This window comes from Agelaius tricolor, unplaced genomic scaffold (assembly GCF_023055355.1).
Source record: "Agelaius tricolor isolate 1412-34295 unplaced genomic scaffold, bAgeTri1.0.p SCAF_30, whole genome shotgun sequence".
Classification (NCBI taxonomy): Eukaryota; Metazoa; Chordata; class Aves; order Passeriformes; family Icteridae; genus Agelaius; species Agelaius tricolor.
This window is the reverse complement of record NW_027269290.1, coordinates 5,058,231-5,068,697: the sequence shown is the minus strand read 5'-3', so window position 1 is coordinate 5,068,697 and position 10,467 is coordinate 5,058,231. Positions and strand designations below refer to the sequence as shown.

The window sequence follows — 10,467 nt, the reverse complement described above, 5'->3', positions numbered from 1 at the left end:
TCCTCCTCCTCCTCCCTCTCCTCCCTTCTCCCCTCCCTCCCCAATCCTCCTCCTCACTTCAGCCTTGTCGCCACGACGTGCCACCCACCCGAGGCAGCTCCTGCCTTAACCCCTGCGGCTCTGGCCTCTCCCGGGGGATGATCCCGAGGGATGAAGGCTCCCCCGGGGATGCTGAGCCGCCCCTCGGCATCCGCAGCGCTCCCGCTGCGCCACCGCCGTCCCCTCCCCGCAGCCGGGGGTCGCCCAGCCCGGGGGCTGCAGGGGGAAGGGGACACTCGGTGGATTTGGGATTTGTGTCCCAAATCTCCTTCTGCCCCCGGGATTTCTCGGCATTTCCAAAGATGACCCCGCCAGCCCCGTGTCCCTCCCCGAGGGGACAGCGCGGCCACCGCGCGGGGTTCCCCAGAGCGGTCCCCAAGCAGGGCGCGCTGCCAGGGGCTCGTTTTCCCCAAAAAGGGATTTTCAGGGACTCTTAACTTTGGGGAAAAATCTGGGGAAAATCTGCATTTTGCTCTGGAGAGCTGGGGTCCCAGAGGGTGACACAGACCCCACACACGGTGACACCCAGCGTGACACGGGGACAAGGACCTGCCACCGGCAGCTGCGGGGCTGGGACAAGGGCAGGGTTTGGGGTGCGGCCAGCAGAGCACCCCCAGAATTATTTTTTTTTTGCATCCCAGAAAAACCTTTCCCATCTCCGGGGAGGGACAGAGAGGGCCTCGGGAAGGGAGGGGGGCGGTGACAGCGGCCATCGAGTCCCCGTTTCACGCTCGGTTTGGCGAGCGAAGCCGGGGCTTGGCTCCTTCCCAGGGCCACCGCCCGCGGCTGGGGACGGAGCGGGGCTGGAGCTCGGGGTTGGAGCTCGGGGTTGGAATTCGGGGCTGGAGCGGGCTTGGAGTGGGGCTGGGGGCTGGATCAGGGTTGGAATTCGGGGCTGGAGTGGGGTTGGGGTCTGGATCAGGGTTGGAATTCGGGGCTGGAGTGGGGTTGGGGTCTGGATCAGGGTTGGAATTCGGGGCTGGAGTGGGGTTGGGGTCTGGATCAGGGTTGGAATTCGGGGCTGGAATTTGGATCTGGAGCGGCGCTGGAGCTGGGCTTGGGGCTGGATCAGCGTTGGAACTCGGGGTTGGAACTCGGGGCTGGAGCTCGGGGCTGGAATTCGGGGCTGGAGCTCGGGGCTGGAGCGGGGCTGGGACCGGAGTGGGGCTGGAGCTCGGGGCTGGAGCTCGGGGCTGGAATGTGGGGCTGGAATTTGGGGCTGGATTTCGGGGTTGGAGCGGGGCTGGAGCTCGGGGCTGGAGCGGGGCCGCGCACACGCCGAGGAGAGCTCGCAGAGAGCTCGGAGTGACCTGATTTAATTGGCAGCACTTCAATGGCATCGAGTCCCTGCCCGCCCCCCCTCGGCAGAGCCCTTCTGCAGGCGCCTGAAGGGAGCTGGGCTCGGGTTTAGCGTCACTAAAGCCGGGCTTTGCAGAGCGTCCCCGGGGTCGGGAGGGCTCAGCTGCACCGGCCCCTCCAGGATCGTCCAACAGCGAAAGGAAAAATCGGAGCTGGGTCATAGGAGGAAATTCCCATTTATTTTTCCCAAATCCAGTCAGCATCCTGTGGAAACCGCTGAGGAGCTCCGGGTGGGCTGGGAAAGCCCTTCCAGGGGGATTCGGTGGGCTGGGAAAGCCCTTCCAGGGGGATTCGGTGGGCTGGGAAAGCCCTTCCAGGGGGATTTGGTGCCCGTGCCCGTTGCCAGGGCTGGGGGCACCTGGAGCAGGGGTTGGTTTGCAGCGCCCTGTGCTGTGGGGCTGGCAGGGAAATGCCCCCTGGAATTTCCCGGATCCCTGTGGAACTCCTGGAAAAGCCCCTCCAGGTGGATTTTGGATGCTCCAGGCATTCCCGGGGGACGGAGAAGCCGCTCCCAGGTGTCGCGGAGCCCTGTCCGTGCCCCATCCGGCCTCGCCCGGCTCCTGCCGCGCTGCTGCAGAGGCTGAGTAATTCCTGAGGCTCCCGAGATGCTCCTCAGGCTGCCGAGCACATCCCGATCCAGGCTTTAATTGCGTGGGATTGCAGCCGAGATGGCTCTGATTTATCCTCCCTGCTGCGCCAGCACTTCTCCCCAGCCGGCTCCGGGATCCACCTGGAGAACATTCCCTGGGAAAGGGTTAAAAATGGTCCCTGGAATCAGGAGAAAAGAAAATCTTGGAGTCTGGAGTGGGGTTTTCCCTCTCACACGTGTGGGGTTGTGACATTCCCGTTCTTTTATCCCTTAGGACATGAGGTGGGAGCTGCCCTGAGGAATTTTCCTGGAGAGCCACAGGATTTAGGGGGTTAAGCCAGGCTCAGCCAAGCTCAGCCCCACCAGACCTGGATGAACAAAGGGATCCAGCACCTTTTATTCCCGTCTGGATCAGAAAAACCCCATGGATGGAGGAACCCTGCAGGCATCCCAAATTCCAGTTTTAACTCTGCTCCCCCATCCCAAGTTTAATTCCCATGAATTTGGGGTGGGCCATGGTCACCCCTGTGGCAGGGATGGGGATGGGATCCTGTCCCCTTCCTCAAGCTGGAGGTGAATTCCCAAATCCAGGAATTCAGGGCTGTCCCTCTCCCATCCCATATTCCAAAAATTCCCCACATTTTCACCCCTTCCCGAATCCCATTTTTAACCCCAATATCCCAAATCACAGCAGCCTCCCCAAATTCCCACCTCCTGCTTCTTCCCATGGACACATCCCCGAATCCTCTGGAATTTCCATGATCCAGGGGTGGGAAATGTTCCTCTGCTCCCTTTATTCCCTGCATTTTGGGGCTGCTTTATGGCTGCCATAAAAGCTGCCCATAAATCAGGGCCGATCCCATAAAAACCAGGAATAACTGGAATTAGGGCCCAGGTGGGGGTGGCTCCCTCTGCCAGCACCGGGAATGTGCTGGGATTTATCCTTTCCTCATTCCCAGACATCTTCAGATCCACCTTGGGAAGCAATTCCGGGGTGAACACACCTGGTAGGGTCTCCCATTTATGGGATTTTTTATGGAGAACATGGGATTTTTTTTAATAGATAACATGTGTTTTTTTTTTTTTTAATGGATAATGAGATTTTTTTATGGATACCATGGGATTTTTTATGGAAAACATGGGATTTTTTTATGGGTAGCATGGGGTGGCTTCCTATGAATAACATGGGGTTTATTTTATGGATAACATGGGGGTTTTTTAATGGATAATGAGGGTTTTTTATGAATAACATGGGAATTTTTAATGGAAAACATGGGATTTTTTTAATGGATAACATGGGGGGATTTTTATGGATAATATAGGGATTTTTTATGGATAACATGGGGTTTTTTTGGATAATATGGGGGTATTATTTATGGATAGTATGGCATTTTTTTATGGATAACATTGGGGTTTTTTTTTTTATGGATAATGAGGATTTTTTATGGATAACATGGGATTTTTAAATGGAAAACATGGGATTGTTTTATAGATAACATGGGTGGTTTTTTATGGATATGAGATTTTTTATGGAAAACATGGGATTTTATTATGGATAGCATGGGGTGGCTTCTTATGGATAACATGGGATTTTTTTAATGGATAATATGGGGTTTTTATGAATAACATGGGGGTATTTAGGGATAACATGGGATTTTTTTTAATGGATAACATGGGGGTTTTATGGATAATGAGGGTTTTTTATGGGTAACATGGGGATTTTTTTTAATGGATAATGAAGGTTTTTTTATGGACAACATGGGGGGTTTTTTGTGGAAAATGTGGGGGGATTTTTGATGGATAATGGGGGGAATTTTTAATGGATGACGTGGGATTTTTTATGGAAAAAGTGGGGATTTTTATGGGTAACGTGGGGGATTTTTTTTTTAATGGAGACAGTGTGGAATGTCACTGTCACTGGGGCCGTGGGATGTCACCATCATGGGAGTGTCACTGCCACCATCATGGGGGACAATGGGGTGTCACTGTCACAGGGAACAATGGGGTGTCACTGCCACCATCATGGGGATGTCACCACTACAGGGGACACTGGGGTGTCACCGTCACGGGGGTGTCACTGTCACCATCACAGAGGACAATGGGGTGTCACCATCATGGGGGACAATGGGATGTCACTGTCACCATTATGGGGGACAATGGGGTTTCACTGTCACAGGGAACAGTGAAGTGTCACTGTCACCATCATAGGAGTGTCACTGTCACCATCACGGGGGTGTCATTGTCACCATCACAGAGGACAATGGAGTGTCACTGTCACAGAGGACAGGAGGGTGTCACTGTCACCATCATGGGGGACAATGGGGTGTCACTGTCACCATCACAGAGGACAGGGGGGTGTCACTGTCACCATCACGGGGGTGTCACTGTCACCATCACGGGGCTGTCACCGTCCCAGGGATCCCCTCACCCCAGCCCTGTTTTCCGTCCCTCCCCCCGGGGCCCTGCTCGGGGACATTTTTCCCACTGGGGACATTCCGGGTGGGCGGCAGAGCCCGCGCTGGCGGTGCCACCGTTCCCATGGCAACGGGAGCCACCTCGTCCCTCCCTCCCTCCCTGCGGGCTGTGGGGACACACCTGAGTGTCACAAACCGGGGCGGGGGCGTGCGGTGGGATTTGGGAAGGGATTCCTCCCTCGGGAGGGGCCCTGGGATGGGATTCTCAGAGAATCCGGGGTTCCTCCATCCCTGGTATCGTCCAAGGGCCAGGCTGGGAAAAACTGGGATGGTGGAAATGTCCCTGCCCATGGAATGGGATCATTGGAAATCCTGAACTTGGAATTTCAGGCCCCTTCCAGTGTCCAAGGCCAGCCTGGAAAAACCTTGCATGGTGGAAATGCCCCTGCCCATGGAATGGGATCATTGGAAATCCTAAACTTGGAATTTTAGGCCCCTTCCAGTCCAACCCATTCCCGTTCTCAGAGCTTCCTCCCTCTCCTTTTCCCAGCCCTTCCCATCCATCCCGGAGCTCCAGGCCCTGCTGGCTCCTCACGAACCCTCGCTGGAGGCTGGACGGGGATAAATCCCAACCAAAACCGGCCAAAACTGTGTTTACAAACCCCCAAATTTATTTATTTCTCCTCACTCACATTCCCTGGCTCTGCTCTTCCCACCCTGGCACTGCCCCAGCTCACCAGGGAATGGCTCATTACTGGGATTTCCAAAAAAATAATGGGAGAAAAGCCTGGGATCTGCTTTTTGGGGGGGCACTGAAATGTTTTTCTGCCTTTTGGGGGGCTGATGAGGCTCAGACTGGGCAGGACGAGGTTTTGCTCCCAGTTTGCCCCAGTTCCCATCAGGGGAGCCCTGGAAAGGCAGTGGGAGATTGGGAATGCTCCTGGCTGGAAAAGGAGGAGGAGGAGGAGGAGGAAGAGGAGGAGGAGGCCTGCGGGGTTGCCATGGCGATTGAGCATCTCCAAATCCTCGGATTATTTATCCCCGGGTTTGTTTAGGCTGAGGGAAAGCCTTGAGGGTGGGAAGAGGGTTGGGGTGTGAGGAAGAGGAGTGTGGGAGTCCAGGAATTCTGATCCTAGAGGAGAAATCCTAAAATTCCAGCTCCGGGGCTCAGCTCCACCTCTGGAGCAGCAAAAAATGGGGAGTTTGGGATGGTTTATGGGGCGTTTTCCCTCCCAGGGATCCTGTGATCCCAAATCTGCCCTGGATTCCCACTGTGGGATCTGGCCCATGGAATCCAGGCTTTATTGGGAATAATTTGGGTGTGGGGATGGATTTGGATCAGGCCCTGGTGCTGTCTGTGGAGCCAGCTGGGTGCTGGGAACGCTTTCCAAAGCCATTTCCCGAATTCCAGAGGAGCTTGATGGAGTGATCCTCTGCTCTCTGGGATTAAACATCACCTCCCTCATTCCCTTCCTGGAGCACTGGAGCATCCCAGGTGCTTCCAGCTGTTTCCAGCTGCAAATCCCCTCAGGAAGAACCACCCTGTGTCCCTTCTGTGGGGCTCAGCCTCCCGTGTTGGTGACATTCCAGGAATTCTTCCAGGATGCTCCTTCCAGATGTGTCCCTGCACATCTGCTGCCACTCCCAAGGAAAACCGGGACACCTGGGGGTGTTTGGAGCTGGAATTTTGGGGTAAAACAGGAGAAACGCACAGAGAGAGAGCCAGGAACATCCCAGTGTTTGCCATGTCCCCCTTCCCACTCCCTCCTTTCCATGGGATCCGTAATTGCTCCTAAACCTCATCTCCGATTCCTTTTGATGCCTCCAGTGTCCCCGTTATGTAAATCCCAGCGTGGGAATGCCGTGGATTTTATGGATGTGGAGTTTGTGCAGCTGAGGGGAAACACCTTGGATTGTCACATCAAAGGACGAGGGAAAATGACTCCGGGAAATCGGGAGCCCCATGGAAAAATCGATTCCGTTTGATTTTGCTAACAGAGGTCAGAGGGAAGTGGGGAGGAGGCTGGAATTGGGGAAAGAAATCCCGTTATTCTGGGAATGTTTTCAGAGGGGGAAAGGAAGGGAAAAGGGGAAAGGGGAAAAGGGGAAAAAAAGGGGGAAAGGAAAACAGGAAAGGGAAAAAGGAAGGAAAGGGAAAAAGGAGGAAAAAGGGAGAAAAAAGGGGAAAAAAGGGAAGGGAAAAGGAGGGGAAGGGAAAAGGAGGGGAAGGGAAGGGAAGGGAAGGGAAGGGAAGGGAAGGGAAGGGAAGGGAAGGGAAGGGAAGGGAAGGGAATCCCAACATTCCCAACGGGGCTGATGAACCCCATTCCGTCCCCAAGGGATTTCTGGGAAGGCCAAGGATCATCCTCAGGGAATGAGGGTCCCACTGGAGCTGTCACCCATGGGCAAGAGGAGGAATGAGGGTTTTTCCTGGCTGTGGATGCTGAAGGAGCCTTGGATGAAGAAAATCTTCCCAAAATCATGGAATGGTTTGGAAGGGAGGCCATTGAGCCCCTGAGCAGGGACATCTCCTGCTAAACCTTATCCCAGCACCAGCAGGATGATATTCCATGGAAAACAGCACAGCCAACGCTCCCACAGCTCCAAAAACCCAGGAAAAAAAAAACAGAATTTGGCAAAAAAAAAAACCAAAAAAACCCATGGAGAAGCAAACAGCCTTTCTTGGGAAGGGGAGGAGAAAGCTGGGAATGTTTTCCAAGAACCCCCCTGCTCCGACACGGGGAGGACAATGACAAACGAGGTGAACTCGGAGGCTGCGGAGAAAATCTTGGCAGCGGGCGGAAAACGCGCTGCCAGATTCCGGGGAATTTTAACTGGCATTTAATTAGCGGCACTCAGGTGGTCACAGGAGCGGTGGCAGTGCCGCAGTTCCTGGCATTTGTTAATTAAAGCTGCTCCTGACAGGAATTAATGACTTTTTAATGAATCTGTTGTCTTAATGTCTTATTAAGTTTTGACTTTTCCCCCTCCTCCTCCCCCCTGCCGCCGGTTTTCCCGGGAATTGCAGCATCCAAAGGGATGGGAGGTGTGAGGGGAAGGGGTGGCACAGCTCCTGCCAGGCTCCCAAAAAATTGGGAATGCGTGGGGTTGAGGTGGGGGAACAGGGAGAGGAGGGGGTGCGGCCACAGAGGGAAATTTTTGGGGGGTGCTGCTGCTGCTGGAGGAAAATGGGAATCAGGGATGGGTGGGTGAGAGCGCAGCCATGTTGATGGAAAAAAATGGGAATCAGGGATCAAGGTGGGAGATCCTGCTTTGACCTCCCCTTCTCCAAAGGGCTTTGCTGCCCTTTGGAGAAAAAAAATGGTAGAAAAAAATGGGAATCTGGGATGAGTGTGGGAGAATCCCAGCCCCGCTCCTGGAGGACAATGGGAATCGGGGATGGGTGTGGGAGATCCCAGCCCTGCTGCTGGAGCTCCGTCTGAAAGTCTCCAGGAGGACTTGGAAAACGGCTCTGAAAACAGGGAGCAGGGAATGAGGAGGAGAAGGAATTCGAGCAGACTGGAACCCCAGAAATGGAAGAAAATGGATCCATAGTTTCCTCCCCAGTGGAGCACTGGGAGGGATTCTCCCCATCCCATCCCATCCCATGGATCCCATCCCATCCCATCCCATGGATCCCATCCCATCCCATCCCATCCCATGGATCCCATCCCGTCCCATCCCATCCCATCCCATGGATCCCATCCCATCCCGTCCCATCCCAAAGTGCTTTTGGACCCAGCACCATCCGAACTGGGCATGGAACACGGTTTTTTCCCCCAAAAATCCACGTGCAGGATCCAGCAGGATCCTCCCTCCAGCCCCTTCCCAGGCCCTGCCGCATTCCCACATTCCCAGGAACTCCTGCTGGGAGCCCACGGAAGGCAAGGCCGGCGCTGCTCCTCCAGTCCCCGGTGCTGACATTCCTGGGAAGGGCGGGAGGCAGAATCCGCGGCGGGGAGAGCACGAATCCCCCAGAATAGATCCCGCTGCTCCGGCTAAATTTAGCATTCCACGTTCTCCTCGGAATGGACTCGGCTCCGGCAATTAACTAATGATGGGGATGATTAAGGATCGCTCCCGCGCTTCGCATCTCGAGCCTCTCTCCCACTCCTTCCCTGAATAATAATTCCTGGATTTTGTAACACCGGCGGAGCGTTCCCAGGAAAGCCGGAGGTGAAAGGGAAATGGGGGAAAGGAGCTGTAAGTGGAGCAGGGAGAGGGATAAATCCCAAATCCCCTGTTTGCTTATCCCAAATCTGGGATGGGGTTGGGATCCTGGCTGGAAGCATCCTGAGGTCTCAGGAGAGAGGGAACAGCTCTGGAATGGGATGGGAGCACGGGAATGTTGCTGCTGGAACTGGGATGCATCCAGGCTCCATTCCTGGCTGGAATGGCATTATCCTGGGATGGGTTAGGCAGGAAGGATCCCAAAACCTCATCCTATTCCTCCCCCAACACCTCCCACTGTCCCAGGCTGCTCCAAGCCCCATCCAGCCTGGCCTTGGACATTCCAGGGATCCAGGGGCAGCCACAGCTCCTCAGGGAATTCCATCCCAGCCCCTCACAGCCTGGAATTCTTTCCCAGTATCCCATCTATCCCTTCCCTCTGGCAGTGGGAAGCCATTCCCTGTGTCCTGGGGCTCCAGCTCCTGGTGAAGATTCCCTTTCCAGATTCCAGGAATTTTCCTGGCCGGTGACCCCAGCGGGACCACACCAGATCCATCTCACGCCACTTCCCACGGGATTTTCCTGTCCTTGCCCGGTATTCCCAACACTGCAGCAGATCCATGGCCTCCGGAGACTCATTCCTGCTGATCCACGTCCTGTCCGTGCCTAACCAGATGCTAATTTATTAATTAAATGCTGCGGTTAATGACAGGGTGAGGATTAATGAGGGCAAATCCTGCAGAGTGTTCTTTGGGAAGAGACAGCTCCATGCATCCAGTGACACCGTGGGGGTTTTTGGGAATCTCAGGACTCCTGGAAAGTCCTTGGAGATGCTCCCAAACCATTCAGGATGGAATTATTCCCAATAAATTATCCCAAGGCTGGTGCTGCTGGAAGCATTGGGAGGACCAGCTCGGATTTGTTGGGGCAAGGCTGGAACGGAGACAATTCCTCCCAGAAAATAATTCCACGGACAAATTTCACCTGGAAAACTTCCTTGTGAGCAGCTTTGGATTTTCCTGGCCGGACAAGAATAAATGATGGAACGACCCCTGCGGCAGCTGCACGGGAGGAGATTTTTGGGATGAACTCCGAGCTCTGGCTCTGTTTTCCTTCCCTCCCTTCCCCTTCCCAGCGGGATGGCTCTGGGATTGCTGGGGAAGGGCAGCTCTGGATGCGCTTTCTGGAAAGCTCTCTCCAGAAGTTCCTTTGGATTTGGCTCTTGGCTCCAGCACGGGAGCCAAGAAATCCATCAGCAAAATATTAATGGAAAAAAACAGAGTTGGAGGAGCTCGCGGAGGAGAAATTTGGCTCCTTCGTGGCCATTGGTGACTGAAAACTGGGAAATGTTGGGAATTCAGGCACTGAGAACTGGGGAGTGTTGGGAATTTAGACTCTGGACACTGGGAAGTGTTGGGAATTCAGGCATTGGGAAATGTTGGGAATTCAGACATTGGGAAATGCTAGGAGCCAGAAATTCCCCCTGAGCCTCCTTTGCTCCAGGCTGAGCCCCTGCCCAGCTCCCTCAGGATTCCCCAAACCCTTCCCAGCTCCATCCCTTCCCTGGACCTGCTCCAGCCCCAAAATGTCCTCCCTGAACTGAGGCAATAACAGATAATTCCCTTTCCTTAGGATCAACTGCACGGATCAGTCAGAATTAAATAATTTGGGGTCGGAACAGGATCTTTAAGGCCCCTCCCAACCCAAACCTCATTGTAATTCCACGGATAATGAATTATTCCCTGGATAATGAAGTTTGGGCGGCTGCCGTGGTGCAGGAATTCCTGGGAATCGTTCTGGGAGGAGAAATCCAAGGATTGCAGCAGCTCCCTCCTCACTTCATCTAAAATTAACTCTGCTCTCGAGCTGCACTTAAGCAAAACCAGTTGCCATGGC

At 54.4% G+C, this 10,467-nt stretch overlaps 1 long non-coding RNA gene across 3 annotated transcripts; it reads left to right on the top strand.

The window, feature by feature from the left end:
- Positions 1-998: 998 nt before the first annotated feature.
- LOC139601288 (uncharacterized) lies at positions 999-7,329 on the top strand. Of its 3 annotated transcripts, none has more exons than XR_011682866.1 (4): positions 999-3,353; positions 3,424-5,446; positions 6,230-6,401; positions 6,741-7,329. It is a non-coding gene; the product is annotated as an uncharacterized lncRNA (long non-coding RNA). The 3 variants fall into 3 exon arrangements; XR_011682867.1 differs by having other exon boundaries at positions 999-4,049; positions 4,244-5,446; XR_011682865.1 differs by having other exon boundaries at positions 1,001-5,446.
- The last annotated feature ends 3,138 nt before the right edge of the window (positions 7,330-10,467 follow it).